The sequence below is a fragment of the Ornithorhynchus anatinus genome, chromosome 4, assembly GCF_004115215.2.
Source record: "Ornithorhynchus anatinus isolate Pmale09 chromosome 4, mOrnAna1.pri.v4, whole genome shotgun sequence".
Taxonomy (NCBI): domain Eukaryota; kingdom Metazoa; phylum Chordata; class Mammalia; order Monotremata; family Ornithorhynchidae; genus Ornithorhynchus; species Ornithorhynchus anatinus.
The window spans coordinates 25750451-25771973 of NC_041731.1; the positions used below are offsets into that span (position 1 = coordinate 25750451).

The following is a 21523-nucleotide window of genomic DNA, read 5'->3' on the forward strand; positions in this document are numbered from 1 at the left end:
TGGGTTCTCACCCTGCTCTGCCACTTATCTGCTGTGTGACTTGGGGCAAATAATTTAATTTATCTATGTCTCAAATTACTTTCTCTGTAAAATGGGAATTGGTTGCCTGTTCTCCATCCCCCTCAGACTATGAAGCTCATAAGGGACAGGGGATATGTCCAATGTGATTGTCTTGCATCCACCACAGCAACTAGTGGAACACTTAGAATAGAGTAAGTACTTAACAGATAGCACAGTTATTATTTATATTACCTGGAAGTTCCTCCTACCTCTGGAAATCTATAATTCTTGTCCTCCTTTAGACCACACTGAAATCAATACGGCCAGAGACATACCGTTTTCCTGTAATGGATTTACTAAGCTGGATCTGCAGCACCACCCACTAGCTGCTGTATGTAGACTTTCGGCTGTGCTATTCTCAACACCAGGCTGAACCTTGTCATGCTGCTTATGTGTCCAGGAACTGAATGGAAGCCTCTATGCTGCCAATATCGGCTTCAGCTCTAGGAAAGTTGAGTTTTCCCTTCTCTTCCAACGCAGATACTCGTCTTATTACTCATGCATGTGGTTTCTTCTCAGATGAGCAGTGTTCTCTTCAGTCCTGGAAAAATGACACTGCACTTGGATAACTAATATTTGCAAAAATAAAATCCAGAAGCAGGAGCAGAAAGACCAGCCTGGTATATGAATATTTCTCAGCTCAGCAATATATTGAACCTACTGAAAAACCTGACATTTCCCCTAAGGTTGGAATTTCAGAACACAATCTCATCAGTCTTCCCCAGGTAAGATTCTAGGGTTGCAATAGAGTGAGAAATCACCAGGAGAAACCATTTCTGCTGGTGGCATTTTCAAAAGAGACAGGATAGTGTTCTTTATCACCAAATTGTGAAAAGACACTATTTCTTTCTGCTGGTGGATCTGATCTCCTGCCAATCTGCTGTTCCTCTTGCTCATATCCCATATCGGTAAGCCTTCATCTAGATGAACATGGTGGCTTTTAAGGCAAAATGTCTCACTGGGCTTTATGGTGGTCATTTGCAGCACTGCAGTTTAGTGATTGTGCTCATTGTTTGTTCTAAAATCATATAATAAAGATTGCTGAGGGCAATACTGTCCTCAAAATGTAATTTTTGGGTGGAAATTCAAGATAGGAGAGAAAGCAGCTTCAGCGCTTTCCTCATCCTTTTGACTCCTCAATCATTGGTCTCCAGAAGGAAGAAAAGAACACAGTTTCTGGAAATAGGGAGGTTAAATAGACTGGTCAGGAAGGATTGCCTAAAAGCTATTGGTGGTCTCCAAGTAACCCACATAAGTACACCTGAGGAACTGCAATATAATCAGTTCAAGACAAAGACAGTGACCCATTCATCCTGAATAAAAATTCATTCCCATTAGGGACCTAATTTGCTTAGGGCCAACTAACCATTAAGCAGCTGGCGTAGTGGATAGAATATGGGTCTGGGAGTCAGAAGGACCTGGATTCTAATCCCGGCTCTGCCACTTGACTGCTGCGTGACCTTGGGCTGTGCCTCAATTACCTCATCTGTAAAATGGGGATTAAGACTGTGAGCCCCATGTGGGACTGTGCCCAAACTGATAAGCTTGCATCTACCCCAGGGCTTAGTACAGTGTCTGACACATAATAAGCACTTAATAAATACCCCCCCATCCCCCCTCAAAAAGTGTCAACATGGCACTAATGGCAATTGCCAGTGTAGTGCAGACTGGACCAATGTTTATGGAATTATGAATGAATAGTCCCAACCTTGGACCCATCCTAGATACCTTGATACCACCCACTTCAATATCAATTTTATTATTACTGTTATTAACAGTGATAATGATAATAATTGTAGTAACAGTGGTATTCGTTAAGTAGTTACTATGTGCCAAGCATTGTAGTACGCACTGGAAGGATAGATACAATCAGATGACACATAGTCCCTGTCCTACAGAAGGCTCACAGTCTAAAGGGGAAGGAGAACAGGTAGTCAATTCCCATTCTACAAATTAGGGAACTGAGTCTCGGAGAAGTTACATAATTTGTCCAAGGTCACAGAGCAGGCAAATGGCGGAGCTGGGATTGGATCCCAAGTCTCTTTCCTCTCAGGCCCATTCTCTCTCCATCAGGTCAGCTATGACTTACAGACTTGGTAGAAAATATTTCAGGTTTTTTCCTTCTATCCTTAGCCTTTTCTCCTGAGCTTGTGCCTCCCTGGGTTGTGGAGAGAGAGAGAGAGACAGTTGTCCCCCTAATCCAGGGAGGCTTATTATTGGGAGAGGAAGGCAGACCAACCCCAGGCAGCAGTGGCCAATCAGCTAGACTTCAAGTTCAATAGAAGCCAGGCAAAAGGCTGCTGCAGCTTCAGGGCCAATTCCCCATTCTCTTCTCACAACCTCATCTAATACTTTTCAACTATTTCAAATGCAATGCAAAAAACAGTAGAATCACTCTGAGTTTGCGGCCTGATATATTCCATTTGGATAGGCTTCCAGGAGTTTTATTTAAACTGCAGTTAAGCTTGCTCCCTGCAGGAGCAAAGAGGATGGTACAGGTAATCTCCCCAGAATTACTGAAACAGAACTAAATTGAGCAGTTTCAGTGTGAAGAATCCCTAAAGCACCCATCAATCAATCCATCAATGGTATTTACTGAGTGCTTACTATGTGCACAGCACCAAGCTAAGCAATTTGGAGAACACACTATAGTTGAGTTGGTAGGCCTGGTCCCTGCCCTCAGGGAGCTTTCAATCTAGTGGCGGAGACAGAAATTTATTGAGTTACAGATTGTGGAGGTGGCATAGCATAAGGATATGTATACAGGTACTATAAAGTTGGAGGTGAGGTGACTATCCAAGTGCTTAGAGGTATAGACTAGTGTATAGATGACAGAAGGAAGAAAGAAGAAGGTGAGGAAATGAGCTATTTAGAGAAAGTCTTTTGGAGGAGATGTGATTTTTAGTAGGGCTTTGAAGTGATGGTTTGTTAGATATGAAGGGGAGAGAGTTCTAGGCCAGAGAGAGGAGGTAAGCAAGAGGTCTGTGGCAAGACAGGAGAGATGGAAGTACAGTGAGGAGGTTTAACCCAGGCACCTGGACTCCAGCCTTAGCCCAGCTGTAACTACAGGTTTTACCCAGACACCTGCCTTCTCCTTAGAAAAGAGCATTTTCACCAGTCACTGGTCAAAACAATCAGCAGTGCCAAAAGTGAGGCCAGAGACATAAAGAATATTCCAGTATGCATCTTGGAAAAAAACAGCCTGTTTTTCTGAAAGACATTCCAGAGGAATTTGCCCCAGTTAAGAGAGTTTCCATTTACAGCCACTCCTACTACAGGAAAGCAAATTGATACTGGTGAGGGGGGCTTTAAAGATAACCCCTCAGACACATGCACCCCACCCCACCACCTTAGCCAAAGCCCCCCCCCACCCCAACTGTAAGGGGAGGGGTTTGGAGGCTTGCTGAATGTCTCAGAGAAACATCTGCTGCTGTTCAAAGAAAGACCTGCCCCATTTGCGTGGAAATAAGGAAGGAAAATAATTCAAACTGTAAAAATGAAAATCAGCCAGAGCAAACTGGGAAGGCCTTACAAAGACCCATCACTTATTCTGAAAAACAAGCAAGCATCTCCAAATCAGCTTTGTTTGGGTCTTCAAAAGTTCATCTTGAGTGTGCAGTGGGAGGTTGCTGCTGTTTTAAGGATTCTCTTTGGGCTTAAGAAAGGTCCAGCTTAGCGGCCTTCTAAAAATCAATCAATCGTATTTATTGATCGCTTACTATGTACTAATAGCCTTGAAGGGTACAGAACAACAGAATTAGCAGACACATTTCCTACAAATACCATCATTATTCTAATGAGAAAAACCACAGCACTCTGAAAGCACAACACTCCCTGCCCCTCCTGTAAACCTTACACCAGTCATCCCTCTCAGGTTAAGTGGCCCATCTTGTACCATCTGAACTCCCCATAAATGCTTGGGCTATCTTTTGCCAGACCTTTGACCTTCAAATATCCTGTCACTTGGACACCAGATGGAAGTTACAGGTCCAGAAAACAAATCTTAGTGTTTAGTTCTTACATTTTTACCAGACAAGAATAGCAATAAAAGCTCAATGTCAACAGTGTTGCCTTCTTAGGAAGAGCCCAGGACATTCAGGGATTCCCACAGCTATAATTTCCTTTGATGATGAAATGCCTTGCCCTTGGCTTGCTTAGTGAGGCAGGGATCCAGAAGCCTCTTGTTTATTTGGAATGTAAATATTTGGTGTGCTGTCTGCACTGTTAAATTGCTCCCTCTCACACAGCCAGATTCCGTACTAGTGGGTGAGGACCCATTCCCCGCTTGCTGCTCCTAATGATGTACTACAGACCTCATCTAACCTAATATTTCTATGGCTAAAATCAGCATCTCTATTGACCTCTTAATGAAAAATGCTAAGGGTTTCATTGGAGATGTATTCACTTCCGGTCTTCAAAACTGTTCTTGTCACAGCTACAATCCCACAAACATCTTCAAATATCATTCCTTATTAATAAAAAAATTAAGGTATTTATTTGTTAAGCACTCACTATGTGCCATGCACTGTTCTAAGCACTGGGGTGGATAAAAGGAAATCAGATTGGCAACAGTCCCTGTTCCACTTGGGGCTCAGAGTCTCAATCCCCATTTACTAGATGAGGTAACTGAGGCACAGAGAAGTGAAGTGACTTGTCCCAGGTCGCACAGCAGACAAATGTAAGCTCTAGACTGTAAGCTTGTTTTAGCAGGGAATGTAACTGTTTCTTGTTGTATTGTACTCTCTCAAGTGCTTAGTACAGTGCTCTGCACACCGAAAGTGCTCAATATATGTTATTGAATGAATGAGTGAACCAACAAGAGGCAGAGCTAGGATTAAAATCCATGACCTCTGAGTCCCAAGCCCATGTTCTATCCACTACACCATGCTGCTTCCCTAGGTTTATTCTCTGGGCTAAGCAAGCAAATTGAGGAAATCATACAATTCAGTAGCTCTGAACTCCCTAATGGTACCCATCTAGGAATGACTGGAATCTGAGCTGTGGGGAAAAAAGAATCCTATTAGTCTGAATTTGGGACTGGCATGGATATATGACAACAGGGCAAGGTAACTGATGGGATCTGAATCTCTTCTCCTGGGGGACAGCAGCTCTGCTTCCTTGCAGCCGACTTGTAAAGAACTACCATGACAAAACTGGACACTTAAGGTCCAGGAAGTGGTACTTCCTTCTGAAGGAGGAGTCAGCATCTGAAGTCATATGCCATCTGCTTAGGGAGCTGTTGTGTGCTATGGAGGAGGAATGCAACTCCATTCATCAATCAATCTTATTGAGCACTTACTGTGTGCAGAACCCTGTACTAAGCACTTGGGAGAGTAGAGTATAACAATATAACAAGTCTCCATTCAAAGTAGGGTGAGGACAGAAATACTCCCAAACTAGCCACTCCATGCTCTAGGTTCAGCAGGGTCCTGGCTCCTGTAATCATCTCTCCTTCCACTTAAAGAGAAGAGAGGACGGTGGGGAAGCACAGATCAAGGAGGAGGAGGAGGAGAGTAAGGAGTTCCTTACCAAGGGGAGACTCAAACTCATTATGGTTTTCAAAATATATTAAATACCTTGGGTACTCTAGGTGCAGCACGGATCCCAGAATCAGAGATATTGTTTTTTCTCACACAAACAGGAACAAAAGAAAAAAGAGGCAGGAAGGTACTGAAGGAGAGGCAGCAAAAGGGAAGCCACACAGGAAAGAGTGCAGGACTGGATGTCAAACAACCTGGACTTTCAGTCTTTCCCACCATCATAGAGTCATCTTAGCATCTTTATAAATTTCCCAGGATAACCAAATGTTTTCAATAGTTGCCAGATGCTAGGACTCTTGATGGTGCCTAGTGGATAGAGCATGGACCTGGGAGTCAGAAGGATATGGGTTCTAATTCCTGCTCTGCCACCTGTCTGCTGTATGACCTTGGGCAAGTCACTTTATTTCTCTGGGCCTCAGTTACCTCATCTGTAAAACAGGGATTAAGACTGTGTGTGACCCTATTTAAGCACTTAGAAGAGTGCTCTGCATATGATAAGCAGTTCATAAATTCCATTGATTAAATAATTTATTGATGTTGTTAGTGCTTGTGTAGGGCAAGAATATTGTCTACAGGTCCTGATTTATTACTTGCATTTCTCTTCCATCTGAAGTGGAGGAAATATCATGTCTGCTGTGCCACACTAACAGACAAAGTCACACTGTGAGTCTGGATCTGATCAATGATGCTTTACAGGAGTAAGTCCAGGTGGATTCTGGGTAGGATTTTGAGAGCAATGGAGAAAAGTGAGATTCTGCGACAATGTCAGCCATCAGTTCTCTCCCCCAGTTCTTGAAGAGTCTCTGCGTGACCTATACCTCTGAACATAGGACAATGAGGAAATGACACAGGTTTCAAAGTTCCTCCACAAAGAAATAACAGGATGTAATAGGGAAGGTGCATGGGGGGTTTGGGAGTATTATTGAGCTGCTTGAATATTCTACATTTTTCCTCCAAGTGACTTTGATCCCTTTAAGGACTTTCTGGGAACAAACGAACTGATGTGTTCAACACTATCTAAAAGTACTAAATGTAGAATATCTCACACTGAAGGGAGAACTAGCACTACCATCCTTCCTGTCTCCCAAGCCCGCAACCTTGGTGTCATCGTTGACTCAGCTCTCTCATTTACCCCACACATCCAATCCGTCACCAAGACCTGCCAGTCTCCAAGATCCACCCTTTCCTCTCCACCCAAACGGCTACCTTACTGCTACAAGCTCTCATAATATCCTGGCTGGATTACTGTGTCAGCCTTCTCTCTGATCTCCCTTCCTCCCTGCTCCAGCCTATTCTTCATTCTGCTGCCCGGCTCATCTTCCTGCAGAAACGCTCTGGGCATGTCACTCCCCTTCTTAAAAACCTCCAGTGGTTGCCTATCAACCTCTGCATGAAACAAAAACTTCTCACTCTGGGCTTCAAGGCTCTCCATCACCTTGCCCCCTCCTACCTCTCCTCCCTTCTCTCTTTCTACTGCCCACCCTGTAGGCTCTGCTCCTCTCCCACCCACCTCTTCACTGTCCCCCATTCTCACCTATCCCGCCGTCGACCCCTGGCCCACGTCCTCCCGCTGTCCTGGAATGCCCTCCCTTGTCACCTCCACCAAATTAACTCTCTTCCCCTCTTCAAAGCCCTACTGAGAGCTCACCTCCTCCAAGAGGCCTTCCCAGACTGAGCTTCCCCTTTCCCTCTGCTACCTCTGTTGCCTCTCTGCCCCCCCCTTCACCTCCCCTCAGCTAAGTCCCCTTTTCCCCCCGCTTTCCCTCTGCTCCTCTACCTCTCCCTTCCCCTCCCCTCAGCACTGTGCTCGTCTGCTCATTTGTATATGTTTTTATTACCCTATTTATTTTGTTAATGAGATATACATCCCCTTGATTCTATTTATTGCTATTGTTTTTGTCTGTCTGTCTCCCCCACTTAGACTGTAAGCCTGTCAATGGGCAGGGATTGTCTCCATCTGTTGCCAAATTGTACATTCCAAGAGCTTAGTTCAGTGCTCTGCACATAGTAAGCACCCAATAAATATTATTGAATGAATGAATAAATGCAGTCAGTTCAACCTTCACAACATCATTAAAATCCACCCTTTCCTCTCCATCCTATCCCATCTTGATTATTGTATCAGTCTCCTTGCTGACCTCTCAGCCTCCTGTCTCCCAAATCCAGTCCATACTTCACTACAAAAATGCTTAGGACATGTTTCTCTACTCCTCAGAAACTGCCAGTGGTTGCCCATTCACCTCTGTATCAGATAGAAACTCCTCACCTTTGGCTGTAAAGCACTAAATCACCTTGCCCCCTCCTCCCTCACCTCAGTACTCCCCTATTACAACCAAGCCCCGACACTTCACTCCTCTATCTCAATGCAGATCTCTTACCCACATCCTGCCTCTGGCCTGGAATGCCCTCTCTCTTCAGATCCGACAATTACTCCCCCCCACCCTTCAAAGCCTTATTGAAGGCACATCTCCTCCAAGAGGCCTTCCCTGACTAAACATTCCTTTCCTCTTCTCCCATTCCTTTCTGCACCACCTTGACTTGCTCCTTTTGTTCATCTCCCCTCCCAGCCCTGCTGCACTTATGTACATATCTGTAATTTATATATTTATATTAATGTCTGTTTCTCCCCCTCTAGACTGTAAGCTCGTTGTGGGCAGGGAATTTGTCTACCTATAGTTGTATTGTACTCTCCCAAGTGCTTAGTACAGTGTTCTGTACACAGTAAGCACTCAGTAAATATGACTGAGTAAATGAATGTTAATCACCAATTCTGCCCTCTAACCATATGTTGCTTTCTGTTACTAACAACCAATATTTGGCTAACATGTGCTCCTGTAAGGTGAGGATATTTTTCCTGAAGAGTGACTGGCAGCTCAGATTGTTTGTAAAACCAGCCTAGGTAATTTCAACTCCATTCTCAAACAACCTACCTAAGTCTGCAAGCCCTTTTGGGTAAACCAATACTTCCTCGTATGGGTGCTTACATTCATCTTCTCATCACCATAGATTTCCAGTTGTTGCTTCCAAGTTGCTGATGTGTTGAAATGCCTGTTCAGAATATTTGTTTTCAATTTGTTTCTCTGAATGCATGAAAACTGTTCAGTTATGCTGTAAAAACAAGTGTTGTGTATGCAATATTAGGCAGGAATTTTAGTCCTGGTTTTGATTTGGACAGACTCTTCTTAATAGTAGAAACCCTTCAGATAAACACATAGCTCCCAGATTTAAATATTAGCATTTGGGGACTTCTTCCTTTTTGAGCTCGAGTTGCTCCTTTTCAAGCACTGGTGTATTTCAAAGTTCAGTTCAGCTGTCAAAACAAATATTCCCCTATGATAAGCATGCCTCAGACCCTGCAGGGAAAAAGAGCCTCACCACATTAACACTTTCAAACTTTGCTATTGCTTAAACACTAGGATTTGGGGACTTGTGTCTCTGTTCTTGGCCCAAATCATGAAATATAGGAGTTTGAGAAGATGGACAATAAAATGAAACCATGTTAATCATGTCGAGTGCCTCTAAATGTTCTAGCAGGATTCATTTGTACTTAATGTGCCCCAGTTTATCCCTCAAAATACAAAGGGCAAGTCATCTAAATTCTCTGTGTCTCCATTACCTCATCTGTAAAATGGGGACCAAGACTTTGAGCTCTATGTGGGACAGGGCTGTGTCCAATGCAACTACCTTTTGTATCCACTCTCGTGCTTAGTACAGTGCCTGATACGTAGTCAGAAAATACCTTTAAAAAAGTTCAGCAGTAGGTTTGGCTGTTCAAACTTCACAGCATTCCCAATTTCTTTTCTGATTCTATCCTAACATTCAGTGTCCTGTTCAAAGAGCAAAACTGAATAAATTCAAACTGTGCTATTGGAAAGACAGCCTGGGAATGTAAAGGCAAGGAAAAAGTTGTTTCTTATAGACACTCTGGAACATTGAGAGAAACTGTCGATAAAGGGGAAGAACATGTTTAAAGTTTTCCCAAAACATCTGGAATATTCCCCCAGGGAAGGGACAAGTGAGCCAGAAGGAACTCAGATCTTACTCAACCCTACGGGAAAAATGTGAAGGCGATCCAGGATATGACTGGAAAAAATAGTCTGCAGTCGGGTATAATTTGAGCTGAAAAGCAGAGGCAGAGAATCACCTTCTGACAGGGTGATGGTGCGAAATAGCCTGAAGACGACAAACCAGATGCAGGGCAGGAGCCAGAGGGAGACTGTTTGCTTCTAATCAAATGGGAGCCATCTCAGATGCCAGCTCCCAGTAGCCATAGGCCAGGAGAGTCTTTTAGGATTGTTGACTGACATAAATTGTGAACTCTTGCGGACAGCCCAGTAATCAGGAAAGCTCCCAGTATCTTGCTGCCACAACTGATTAAATCTAGCAGCAGACTACTTCCCCGTCCTGCCCTGCCCCATCATGGCTTTATGCACTGAACTCAGGCTGCTCCACCAGGCAGAGTTCCTGAAATAGATGGCCTCTTGGCTTGCTGAGTCTGAAAAGCAGGAGCCGGCCAGACTACTGAGAGCTGAACAGGGGTCAAATGTACTGAGACAGCTCAGTGGGGAAGAATCTTGATGCTCCCATTTCTGTGACCAGAGAATGATAAAAGGATTAAATGTCTGGGACACACACCCTTCTTAGGGTACACTGTTCTTGTTGCAACCCCCATATGTTCTACCCCACACCTTCTGGAGACTACAGGAGTGGGTTGAGGGGAGCTAGTTGCAACAACATCAGTAGCTACAGCTTCCACTGGCCTTGTCTTCCATGGGCCCAGTCTTCCAATCAATCATATTTGTTGACTGCTGGTTGTGATGATGATGATTTTATTTAAGTGTTTACTATTTGCCAAGCACTGTTCTAAGCACTGAGGTAGATAAAAAGTTATCAGGTTGTTCCATGTGGGGCTCACAGTCTTAATCCCCATTTTACAGACGAGGTAACTGAGGTACAGACAAGTTAAGTGACTTGCCTGAAGTCACACAACTGACAAGTGGTGGAGCCAGGATTAGCACCCACGACCTCTGACTCCCAAGCCTGTGTTCTTTCCACTAAGCCATGCTGTCTGAAGAACACCATACTAAGTGTTTTGGAGAGTACGGTACAACAGAATTGGTAGATAGATATCCTGCTCACAAGAGCTTAAAATCCAGAGAGGAAGACAAGCATCAAAATAAATTAAGGATATGTACGTAAGGGCTGTTGGGCCGAGATTGAGGAGAATGAAGTGTACAAATCTAAGTGCATCAGGGTGAAGGAGCAGAGAAAATGAGGGCCCAGTAGGGGCAGGCCTCCTGGAGAAGATGTGATTTTAATAAGCCTTTGGGTGTGACTGGACCCATGCCATACCCTACCTCTGATGGTGGAGGGAAGAGGACAGGAGAAAGAAAACAAGGGGGATAAAAAACATAAAACTTTGTTATTTAAAATAGGTAACAAGGCTTGGGGCTTCTTTTTCCAGTGGAAAGATGGATTTACTTCCCTTTCAATGTTTCCCAAGGGTTTACTTTAAGACACATGCTACCAGGAATTATTTTCCATTTCAGAAAGAGAATGTAGAAGAAGTATTCTATTGGTACAAGTTCTCATAATATCTCATAATAGGAAAGGGTGGATGGGTGCTGTTGTGGAGGTTGAGCCAACAGGATTTGGTGACAGGTTGAATATGTGGACTGAGTGAGAGAGATGAGGCAGGCATAATGCCAAGATTACCGGCTTGTGAGGCAGGGTGGTAGTGTTCCCTTCAGGCTCATATCTCCTCCTGTCTCCAGGATGTCTCCACCTGGATGTCTGCCCACCACCTTAAACTCAACATGTCCACAACTGAGCTCCTTATCATCCCTCCCAAGCCCTGTCCTCTTCCTGACTTCCCTGTCACTGTGGATGGTACAACCATACTTCCCATCTCTCAAGCCCACAACCTTGTTGTCAACCTTGACTCAGCTCTCTCATTCACCCCACACATCCAATCTATCACCAATGCTTGCCGTTCTCACCTTTACAATATTGCTAAGATCCGCCCTTTCTCTCCATCCAAACGGCTATCGTACTGGTACAAGCTCTCATAATATCCCGGCTGGATTACTGTGTCAGCCTTCTCTCTGATCTCCCTTCCTCCTGTCTCTCCCCCACTCCAGTCTATTCTTCATTCTGCTGCCCAGATCATCTTCCTGCAGAAACGCTCTGGGCATGTCACCTCCCCTCCTTAAAAACCTCCAGGGGTTACCTATCAACCTCTGCACAAAACAAAACCTTCTCACTCTGGGCTTCAAGGCTCTCCATCACCTTGCCCCCTCCTACCTCACCTCTCTTCTCTCTTTCTATTGCCCACCCCACACGCTCCACTCCTCTGCTGCTCACCTCCTCACCATCCCCTGGCCTAACCCGCTGTCGACCTCTGGCCCACATCCTAGCGCTGTTCTGGAATGCCCTCCCTCCTCACCTCTGCCAAACTCTCTTCTCCTCTTCAAATCCCTACTGAGAGCTCACCTCCTCCAAGAGGCCTTCCCAGACTGAGCTTCCCCTTTTTCCTCTGCTCCCTCTGCTCCCTCCCCCTCCCCCCTTCACCTCCCCTCAGCTAAGCCCCCATTCCCTCTGCTCATCCCCCTCTCCCTTTCCCTCCCCTCAGCACCGTGCTCATTTGTATATTTTTTTATTACCCTATTCATTTTGTTAATGAGGTGTACATCCCTTTGATTCTATTTATCGTGATTATGTTCTCTTTTTTTGTCGGTCTCTCTCCCCCGATAAGACTGTAAGCCCATCATTGGGCAGGGATTGTCTCAATCTGTTGCCGAATTGTACATTCCAAACACTTAGTACAGTTCTCTGCAATAGTAAGCACTCAATAAATACTACTGAATGAATGAATTATACCTTCAAAGCCTTCAGAACAGTGACTCAGATGTAGGAAAGCACGTGGTAGTGAAGGAAATGAAGTATATATTCTCAGGTAACCCTTGGGTTTGGAGCTGGCATTACAGACTGACATTTTTAGCCATGACTACCACTGTGGCTAATCCAACTCACGAATGACTGAAAATTTCTTCTATATGCATGTACTCTCCCTGCTGCATCACCTATGCATGTGGATCTGTACCCTTTAGACTCTTGATATTTACTCCACACTCAGCTCCACAGAACTTATGTACATATCCGTAATTTATAAACATTATGTCCATCATAGACTGTAAGCTCCTGGTGGACAAGGAATTTGTCTATTAATTCTGTTGTATTATACTCTCCCAAGTGCTTAGTACAGTGCTCTCTCCCCCCTTTCCCTCCGCCGCTCTCGCTCCACTAACCCACAGCCCTGGATCACCTCCTCTGTCCGCCTCCTACGCTCCTATGCTCGAGCTGCTGAGCGCTGCTAGCGAAAGTCCAAGCACCAAGCCGACCTCACACACTTCAAGTTTATCCTTTCCTGCCTTAACTCTGCCCTCTCCTCCGCCAGGCAAAACTTCTTCTCCTCCCTCATCGACACCCATGCCCGTCACCCCCGCCAACTGTTCCGGACCTTTAAACTCTCTCCTTAGGCCCCCTGTTCCTCCCCCTCCCCCATCTCTCACCCCCAGTGATCTGGCCACCTATTTCCTCACGAAAATCAACACAATCAGGTCTGAGGTCCCCAAAGTCACCCCTCCGCCTCTCCCCTCCCCCCCACCAACCCTCTCCCCTACTTTCCCATCCTTCCCTGCAGTATCCTCAGAGGAGATCTCCTCCCTCCTCGCAAGTGCCACCCCCTCCACCTGCGCCTCGGACCCCATTCCCTCTCACCTTCTTAAAACCATCGCCCCTGCCCTCCTACCTTCCTTAACTTCTATTTTTAACCACTCAATCTCCAATGGCTCCTTCCCCGCTGCCTTCAAACATGCCCACGTCTCCCCCATCCTAAAAAAACCCACTCTTGACCCCACTTCCCCCTCCAGTTATTGCCCTATCTCCCTACTACCCTTCCTTTCCAAAATCCTAGAACAAGTCATCTACAATCGATGCTTAGAATTCCTTAACTCCCATTCTCTCCTAGACCCCCTCCAATCAGGCTTCCGTCCCCTCCACTCTACCGAGACTGCTCTCTCTAAGGCCACCCATGACCTCCTTCTTGCCAAATCCAATGGCTCCTACTCCATTCTAATCCTCCTTGACCTCTCTGCTGCCTTTGACACTGTCGACCATCCCCTCCTCCTCCATACCTTATCTCACCTTGGCTTCACGGACTCCGTCCTCTCCTGGTTCTCCTCTTATCTCTCTGGCTGGTCATTCTCGGTCTCCTTCGCAGGCACCTCCTCCCCCTCCCATCCTTTAACTGTTGGAGTTCCTCAAGGGTCAGTTCTTGGCCCTCTTCTGTTCTCCATTTACACTCACTCCCTCGGTGAACTCATTCGCTCTCACGGCTTTGACTACCATCTCTACGCAGATGACACACAGATCTACATCTCTGCCCCTGTCTTCTTCTCCTCCCATCAGGCTCGCATCTCCTCCTGCCTCCAGGATGTCTCCACCTGGATGTCGGCCCGCCACCTAAAACTCAACATGAGCAAGACTGAGCTCCTCGTCTTCCCTCCCAAGCCCGGTCCTCTCCCAGACTTCCCTATCACCGTGGATGGCACGACCATCCTTCCCGTCTCTCAGGCCCACAATCTCAGTGTCATCCTTGACTCGTCTCTCTCGTTCACCCCACACATCCTATCCGTTACCAAGACCTGCCGGTTTCACCTTTACAATATCGCCAAGATCCGCCCTTTCCTCTCCACCCAGACGGCTACCTTACTGCTACGGGCTCTCGTTATATCCCGGCTAGACTACTGTGTCAGCCTTCTCTCTGATCTCCCTTCCTCCTCTCTCGCCCCGCTCCAGTCTATTCTTCACTCCGCTGCCTGGCTCATCTTCCTGCAGAAATGATCTGGGCATGTCACTCCCCTTCTTAAACACCTCCAGTGGTTGCCTATCAACCTCCGCTCCAAACAAAAACTCCTCACTCTAGGCTTCAAGGCTCTACATCACCTTGCCCCTTCCTACCTCTCCTCCCTTCTCTCTTTCTACTGCCCACCCCGCACGCCCCGCTCCTCTGCCGCCTACCTCCTCACCCTCCCTCGGTCTCGCCTATCCCACCATCGACCCCTGGGCTACGTCCTCCCACGGTCCTGGAATGCCCTCCCTCCTCACCTCCGCCAAACTAATTCTCTTCCCCTCTTCAAAACCCTACTTAAAACTCACCTCCTTCAAGAGGCCTTCCCAGACTGAGCTCCCCTGCTCCCTCTACTCCCTCTACTGCCCCCCCTTCACCTCTCTGCAGCTTAACCCTCTTTTCCCCCCATTTCCCTTTGCTCCTCCCCCTCTCCCTTCCCATCCCCTCAGCACTGTACTCGTCTGCTCAACTGTATATATTTTCATTACCCTATTTATTTTGCTAATGAAATGTACATCGCCTTGATTTTATTTAGTTGCCATTGTTTTTGTGAGATGTTCTTCCCCTTGACTCTATTTATTGCCATTGTTTTTGTCTGTCTGTCTCCCCCGATTAGACTGTAAGCCCGTCAAACGGCAGGGACTGTCTGTATCTGTTGCCGACTTGTTCATTCCAAGCGCTTAGTACAGTGCTCTGCACATAGTAAGCGCTCAATAAATACTATTGAATGAATGAAATGAATGAATGAATGAGTTTAACTGTGGGAGAGTAGACTGGAGAGAGACACATCAAGAGCAATCAGTCAACCAATCAATGATATTTTCTGATTGTTTGAAGAGCACTGTATATTATCAGAAGAGCACTGTTTAAGCACTTGGGAGAATTAAATACAGTAAAGTTGGTATGAAATGAGTAATTTGAAGCAGCATGAAAGGTAAGGGCAAATAATATACAGAAAATAAAAACATTTAGAAATGTATTGTGACTAGAGGAGCAGAATTTCAGGCCACTCATTATTCAGAATCTAAAGCATAGCCATTGGTATCAATCAATTAATCAATCAATAAATAAATCAATGATTGAGTGCTTACTGTGTGCAGAGCACTGCATTAAGTGGTTGGGGAGTACAGCATAACAGAATTGGTAGACATATTCCTTGCCTGTACCGAGCTTACAGTTTAGAGGATCACAGCTACTACAGGTACTAACCTTCCTGACCGTAAGCTGTGGGTGCTCTTCTCTTTCCTAGTGAGGTGATTGAAGGCAGAACAGGATGGAGCTCCTCAGTGGTGTGGAGGAGAGCCAGTTTTGGTTCCCAGAAAGGCAGGTTGGCTAATTATTGCTGCAGCTTTTATCCCCAGTTCGGTGTACATAGAGTATGCCAGCACCAGCAGCCCTGAGTGAGGGAGCAAAGGCAGTGGACTATGAATGTGGACAAAATAATGACAAAATAATTGATAGACATGATCCCTGTTTTCAAGGAGCTGGCAATCTAGTGGAAGAGACAGACACTAAAATAATTTCTGGGAGGAGGAAAAAATCAAAGGCAATTTGTATGGATATCGCAAAGGAGAAGGGGAGAGCAGGGATAGTTGGGAGACAGACAGGCTATCTCAGAAAGACCTGGAGCTGGAGGTGTGTGAACCCATGAGCAGAGAAGAGTGGGCAGTTTCTGGCAGCCGAAGGAGGGAGACTTTGTCAATTCTTCTCATCCCAGGCTTCAAGCCTGGCTGCATGCCTGGGCTGAGGAGAGCAGGAGATGGTGTTGGTGGTGGTGTTGGAGGGAGGAATGCCCATCCCTGCTCCCTTGTTCCTGTCCCTACCCCAGTCCTGGAACCCTGCCAAGATCCAGAGAGAGGCCATGAGTTGCCCAAAACTGAAGTGAGTAGCCAAAATGAGCTTGGACAGGACAGGAGAGAAGTGGCAGGTAGCTGTAGGCTCTCCCAGAGCTCAGAAAAGGCCCATCTGAGCAGCATAAGGAGGGCTAGGGCTGGGCAACCTTAATGCGGACAAATAGAGGGGAGAAGAAGGGTGGTACAAACCAGTGATATCTCATTCACCTCTTCACACATTGTGTGATGTGATGACTTCATTAATCATGTATGGTAGGCTGAAACAAGTTGCCACTTGGAACAGCCAGAATCTGGAAACCATTCCTACATTTAGTAGAAAAGAGAGAAAAGGAAAACAAAGTGGAAGCAGAGGTTAGTACATTCCCCTAGATAAATACCATTGTTATTATTATTTAATAAAATCTATCCCTAATTCAACTTCAGATGCAATGCTAATCAGCTTCAAGAAAAGTAATAGAAAAGAGTGTTTAAGATTACATAATTCTCAAGTGTCTCTTCCACTCTGTGGATCTATAATAATCGTGAAAGCTGTGGTTTCTTCCTACTCAACTGAATGTTTGGTTTTTCTCTTTGTATCTCCGCCCAGGACAGTTGTGTGGGGAGGGACATAAAATGACAAATCCTGATATTTAGAAAGGAAAGGAGCATGCATCTTGCTAAGGTTGGAATCCTCTTGAATTTGGTGGCTTTCGTATTTCGAATTTCACTTCCACTTTGATGCACACTTGCCAGTGGATAATTTCTTGTCACAAAACCCAGCTATTAAAACGAATCCTATGGCATCTTGGACATTAAAAACCTCTTGCAAAGAGGTCATTCTTGGGAGTTTAATTTAATCAGAAACATATGGACCAAGCTCTCTTTACACATGCATGAGGAGAGTAAATGGAAAGGGATTGAGTCTGAAAAATGCAGATTTGGGTACTGAGACATACTTTTGAGCTGTTTTAACTCAATGCAAAATTAGCCCTACCTGTTCTAAATGTCAATGGAAAACTCTTAATTCTGAAGGTGCTTTTGTGTGTTCGGGCCATTGTGCATAACTAAAACTGAACCAGAATGCCCTTGGCTTTTAATAAAGGATTCAAGGAAAAACACATTTTTTTTCTCCTTAGATAATGTGGGGAGAAAACACAAGCCATCCTTGGACTCAGACATCATGGGAACCCTTGGAAGTTTCTTTTAGTCCTTGGGAATCCTTTCTCTATACCTGGATGGCACTAATCAGAGCAGAGAAGAGGAAATTGGAGAAGGTAGGATCACATTTCTGCAGGTAAATGGTTTTATCCAATCAATTGCAAGGGGAAGTAGAAGCTTTTACTATGATATGATTGAGTGCCCAAAAATGGAATGCAGGTCCAATCAGTCCAAGAAGGCACCTGAATGAGAATTCCAATAAAACCCCACCATGTCTGTTGTCTAAAGGGACTTCAGAGTTTCTACCCTCTCATGATTTGCCAGTCGTGATTTGCCCCAGGACTGCAGGAAATTCAAATATATTACTCTTCACTGGGACACTCCTGCAGGGTGGGATATGAGACTTGGCAAGAGCCAGGAGGTATTCTGCTGGATTTTCCCCAACCCCTCTTAGCTCGAGACCTTAATCTGCCTCACACATCAATTTCCCTCCCCCGCTTCAACTCTGGGCAAGGAGATAATTACATTCCCACTGCAGTTCCCTGATTCCTCAGCTTTGTTATCGTGCAGTTGACATCCCTCTGCTGCCTCTGAGGCAGCATTAGCAGAAGTGCTTCAGCCACCAGGGACATAAAGAAGCTGTTTTCACAGGCTACTCCTTTCTGGCTCAGCTACTCTCTTTTCATTCCTTCCACACTACGCTAGACAGTAGGTGGAAATGTTAGCCAGATTGAAACCATTCATCATGGACCTGTCGCCCTCCTTTGGACACCACCATTCCTCATGCAACGTTTGAGTGTGTTGCTTTCTTTTCCCTGCCTCTTTGTAGTCCCAGGTTGCAACTCAGGGAAATTTAGCCCATATCAAAGCACACAATCATGGACCCTGAAGCCTAGCAGATGTGAAAGCTGAACTTTTAGTGATCCAGAAAATAGTGTAAAGGTTGTTTCACTTCTTTTCATAATAGCTCAAAGATATCCCCCTGAGGATATCGGGAAGCAGGGTGGTCTAGTGGAAAGAGCACAGGCCTGGGAGTCAGAGGACTTGGGTTCTAACCCAGCTCCACTACTGGCCCACTGTGTCACTTCAGGAAGCAGCCTGGCGTATCAGGGAGATCATGGGTTCTAGTCCCAGATTTGCCACTTGTCTGCTCTGTGGCCCTGGGCAAGAAATAATAATAATAATGGTAGTATTTAAGTGCTTACTATGTGCAAAACACTGTTCTAAGCGTTGGGGGGAGGATACAAAGTGATCAGGTTGTTCCATGTGGGGCTCACCATCTTAATCCTCATTTTACAGATGAGGTAACTGAGGCACAGATAAGTTAAGTGACTTGCCCAAAGTCACACAGCTGGCAAGCGGCAGAGCTGGGTTTAGAACCCTTGATCTTTGACTCCCACGCCCAGGCTCTTCCCACTGAGCCACACAGCTTCTCACTTCTTTGTGCCTTAGTTATCTGTAAAATGGGGATCAACACTGTGAGCCCCACGTGGGACAGAGACTGTGTCCAACCTAATTTACTTGAATCCATCCAAGCACTTAGATCACTGCCTGCCTTATAGGAAGCACTTAAATATCATAGTCAGCATTTAGAACAGTGCTTGGCTCACAGTAAGTATTTAACAAATACCATTATTATTATTTAAATCTCTTTGCCTCAGTTTCCTCAACTGTAAAATGGAGATTCAGTACTGCTCTCCCTCATTATTATTATTATTATTACTTACATTGTGAACCCTGTGTGGGACAGGGACTGTGCCTAACCTGATTTGTATCTACCCTATTGCTTAGAATAATAATTTACAAAATAAATAATACTGGTATTTGTTGAGCTCTTGCTATATACCAGGCACTGTACTAAGCATTGGGGTGGATACAAACAAATCACGCTGGACACATTCTCTGTCTTATATGGGGCTCACAATCTCAATCCCCATTTTGCAGAGATGGAAACTGAGTCACAGAGAAATGAAGGAAATTGCCCAAGGTCAGACACCAGACAAGTGTCAGAGCCGGGATTATAGTCCATGACCTCTGACTCCCAGGCCCGTGCTCAAGTCACTGTTTTACAAATACCATAAAAAATGAGCCAAGTGTCTCCAGTAAAAAATAGCCCTGAACCAGACCTACATATAACATGATGTTGATGAGCAAAGCCCTAATTAAGCACATGAAAATGTGAACGTTTGGTTGGGTTTCTGTGAACTTTCAATGCAGAGATTACTCCTTCTCAAAACTAAACCCTCACTCACATGGCTTTAGTGTCTTTCCTCTGACCCACTCTGATGGTTTTCTTACTCTGCTCCAACCCTAAATCCCCATCTTTGTTTTCTTGTTGCTTGGTTACTCTATGTGACCTCACTATGCCTGTTTAACTCTCTCATCTTCTCAATCAATCATATTTATTGGGCACTTACTGTGTGCCAAGCACTGTACTAAGTACTTGGGAAAGTACAATTCAACAAAGTTGTATCCAGTGAAGGCACTCCCAGTAAGAAGTTAACCATCTCCCACAAACAAGCCTCATTGGTCTCTGGGCCATCTCCTTACATGGATTAATCTTCCTCAGCCTGTAACCCCCTCCCACCATCCCCTCAGTTTAGAGGTAACTTACTCAATAAGAGAAATGGAAATGAGCCTTGACCTTAAAAATCATTCTCTGTCTTATAGGGTTTAGACAGAGACCCTGGAACGCACAGGAGGGGCTGCTTCTCTGATGGTGACTGTGAAAAGAGTGGGCAACTACTATTCTGGACTCATTTGAAAGCAGCTGGTCTTCCTGTGGGGCAGGCTTAGGATCCATGAAGCTTCTCAGGCACGGCATTCTGGAAACAGTTCCAGGTGGAACTATGGTCTGAAAAAAAAAAAGAAAGTAACCTGTCTCTAGGGCAAGGAGAGAATTTCCAAGAAATTCCACAGAGAGAGCATCATCTCCTACAGACTTAGTACTGCACCACTGTAAGTCAGGTGGGAGAAAGCCACCACCACCACCTTAGAAGCTTAAATTTTTTTTTCCAACATCCTGGCCCCAACCTTACTATTTGGGCAGTAGAACTTTTGCAGTTTCCAGCCGTCCTGCCTCAAGCATTTTCTTCTTTCTTATCTAGGCAGCATGGCCTAATGAATAGAGAACAGGACTGCCATCAGGACTCTTGGGTTCTAACCCCAGCTTGCCACTATCCTGCTTATGCAAGTCACCTACCTTCTCTGAGCCTCAGTTTCCACAGGAGATAGAGACTATGTCTGATCATCTTGTATCTAATCCAGAATTTAGCACATAGCAATATATGCCATTCTTTTCCTTATCCTTATTATTAATCCTGAGCCCAAATGATCCTTGCATCAAAGCCCAAACATGCCATGTGCCAAAAATGCTTGACCAAAGACTTCTTATCTGAATCGACTTTCCCATTTTAAACAATTGGGGAGGTGTTGTTTAGAGTTGTTGTAAAAATGCTCATGGATACTATAAACCAGTTTACAAATGAGAAATCTTGCTCAAGTTTCTATCAGAAATTAATGAGTGGAAAAAGCTTCTGTGAATGACTCTAGTTCATTGATTTGATCACCAGCTTCCATCTCCTATTAATCTATGAAGGTTGGGGTGAGTTCTACTTTGTGAGTTTGTCAGGGGATATATAGAATATAAAGAATTGGATTTCTGCAAATGTACATGTGTACCTGAAACCCCACAAATATCTATCTTCCAAAGAGCAAGCATTCTAAATTTGTTTCATAATGTCCTATATTTTTTTAACAGATTCTGGTTTTGATTACGCATAGTTTTCCAGTGAATGGCCCTTGCTAGAACTTTCCGTAGCTGATGTCAAAAAAAAGGTAATTTATTTTATTTTTTGGTGGTTTGAACAAAATCCTATCAGCTGTTTTTCACTTTACTGAGAAGAAAAAATAATATATATATGGAATTTTGCTTAATTTGCTTCTTTTACACAAATACAACTGAAATCGCTGAAACTTTCCTTGTATTTGCTAATTTCCCAAAAAGAGAAATCTGGTTAAAT

General features: G+C 44.8%; 1 long non-coding RNA gene across 4 annotated transcripts; it reads right to left on the reverse strand.

Annotated features, from left to right (window-relative positions):
• Nucleotides 1-343: 343 nt before the first annotated feature.
• Nucleotides 344-20351, reverse strand: LOC103167841. 4 transcript variants are annotated; one of them, XR_005659985.1, is made up of 5 exons: nucleotides 20116-20351; nucleotides 16554-16667; nucleotides 15721-15907; nucleotides 8531-8708; nucleotides 344-601 (listed from the first exon to the last, which is right to left on the reverse strand). It is a non-coding gene; the product is annotated as an uncharacterized LOC103167841 (long non-coding RNA). The 4 variants fall into 4 exon arrangements; XR_005659986.1 differs by lacking the exon at nucleotides 20116-20351 and adding an exon at nucleotides 19754-19821 and having other exon boundaries at nucleotides 16572-16667; XR_005659987.1 differs by lacking the exon at nucleotides 20116-20351 and adding an exon at nucleotides 19754-19811 and having other exon boundaries at nucleotides 8531-8648.
• Between the last annotated feature and the right edge of the window lie 1172 nt (nucleotides 20352-21523).